Raw genomic sequence first — 2,255 nt, forward strand, 5'->3', positions numbered from 1 at the left:
GTGTGTGTGTGTGTGCGTGTGCGTGTGCGTGTGTGTGTGTGTGTGTGTGTGTGTGTGTGTGTGTGTGTGTGTGTGTGCATGTATGTATGTATGTATTTATGTATGTATGTACGTATGCATGTTGTACCCATATACATTTTTATATGTAGGTAGACAAATAGATAGATAAGTAGATATACTGACATTTATGCATGCATGCAAGCATAGATACTGGCATAAATATAGAGACACACATGCCTATATACATGCATACATACGTACGTACGCAGGAATCTTTATAAAACATAGATACATATGATAAGACTAAAGAAAAAACATAGCTGAGAAATCAGCTGAGGAAAAAGTAAAGCAAACAGCTAACGATCACAAAGCAGTCAGCTGACGAAGTACCAGAAGCGCTTAAGACGCCGAGAACTTACCTCGAACACCCACAGACACCTGGAATCCTTGGGGTAGTCTTGAGGGAAGTTAGGAGACGTGACGGTAACACACTCGCCTGGTTTGAGCCAGTACACAGACCCACAGTCGTCGAAACCTGGGTGTTGATGTTGTTAGTGGTCGTGATGGTTGCATGGTAGTTAACATGGTAGTTAACATGGGCATTTGTGGTGGTAGTGGTCGTGGAAATGGTCCGAAATGGTGGTGGTAGTAGGGTCTAAAGCAGTTATTGTGATGGTGAGAGTAAGGATGAAAATGAGGTGAGTCAGGGTGTTGATGTTTGTGGTAAAAGCGTTACATATATCATGAAAAAAAGAAATAATGACAATAATGATAATGAGAAAGCAAAACTGATAGTGGTAAAAATAGGATACAATACATTGATAATGCAATCAGTGAAAATAGTTATATCATCGCCATAATAATTACTATAAATGGTTTCATCATCAGCATTGTTATAATCATCATTAATAGTAACAGCTGCATTAACAAATGATAATGGTAGCTATGATGAACATTTTATAGATCAGTGGTTCCCAAAGTGGGCGACCACACCTAAAACTAAAGTAAACTAAAGCAAATTGGTTTACTAAATGAAGTTTTATTTGTGAAATACATTTTGTGTTTAATTTGTGTTAAGAAATGGGTGGGGCGGTGCTAGGAATCCACTGGCATAGATGATGCTCATAACCATAACAGAAAATGATGATAACAAAGATAATGAAAATAAATATGATAATAAGTTTGATGATAATAATAAAATAGTAATAACAATAACTACAATTGTGATGAAATAGTAATGATAGCAATGATAGTAATAATGATGACGATAATAATAAAAATGATAATAATAATAATAGTAATAATAAATATAATAATAATAATTATTATTATAATAACAATAATAATAGTAATAATAATAATAATAAAAATAACAATAACAATGATAATGATAATAATAATGATAAAAAAACAATAAAAACGTTAACAAATATATAACAATATCAATACCATTGATGAGAAAAAGAAGAACAACACATAATAACACACATTTCTATCTCTATCTCTATCTCTATCTTTGTACCACTTTCGGGCCCATTTCTCTTTGAATTCTCTTTCGATTCTCTGTGATATCTCTCTAAATTATTATCTTTTTTTTACTTGTTTTCTCTTCCACCCTTTTTTCCATTTTCTATTCTAGTTTCTACTTCGTCTCTCACAACTTTTTGCAACTTCAATTTTTCTCTCTGTCTCTTTCTTTTCATTCTTACTATCTGGTTTTCTTTATGATTGTTTGATTTCTCTCTGTCTCTCCTTTCGCTTCTCTCTCTCTCTCTACGTCTCCCCCCCCCACATCTCTTTCATTGTTTTTCTTTTTTTCTTTCTCCGTCTGTCTCTTTGTCTCTCTCTTTCTCTCTATTTATCTATCTATCTATCTATCTATCTCATTCTCTCTCTCTTTCTCTCTTTTTTTTCTCTTTCTCTCTTTCTCTCATTCTCTCTCTCTCTCTCTCTCTCTCTCTCTCTCTCTCTCTCTCTCTCTCTCTCTCTCTCTCTCTCTCTCTCTCTCTCTCTCTCTCTCTCTCTCTCTCTATTATTTCAGCTTCTATACTCACGCCTCTCTTGCCCTTGAGATTGAAGAAGTCCAAGGTCTGCTTCCTCCTTCAGCCACGTCAGTCTGTTGGAGGAATTTTGGAGGATTTGTTAAAGCTGTTCCTCGTAAGATCCGATTTATTTTTGTGTTTTTTATGTGTGCGTTTAATTCCATGATGGATGTGTGACTGAAATAAGCATGTGTGTTTGTTTACTGGCTACGG

Source organism: Penaeus monodon, chromosome 3 (genome assembly GCF_015228065.2).
Source record: "Penaeus monodon isolate SGIC_2016 chromosome 3, NSTDA_Pmon_1, whole genome shotgun sequence".
NCBI classification, from domain to species: domain Eukaryota; kingdom Metazoa; phylum Arthropoda; class Malacostraca; order Decapoda; family Penaeidae; genus Penaeus; species Penaeus monodon.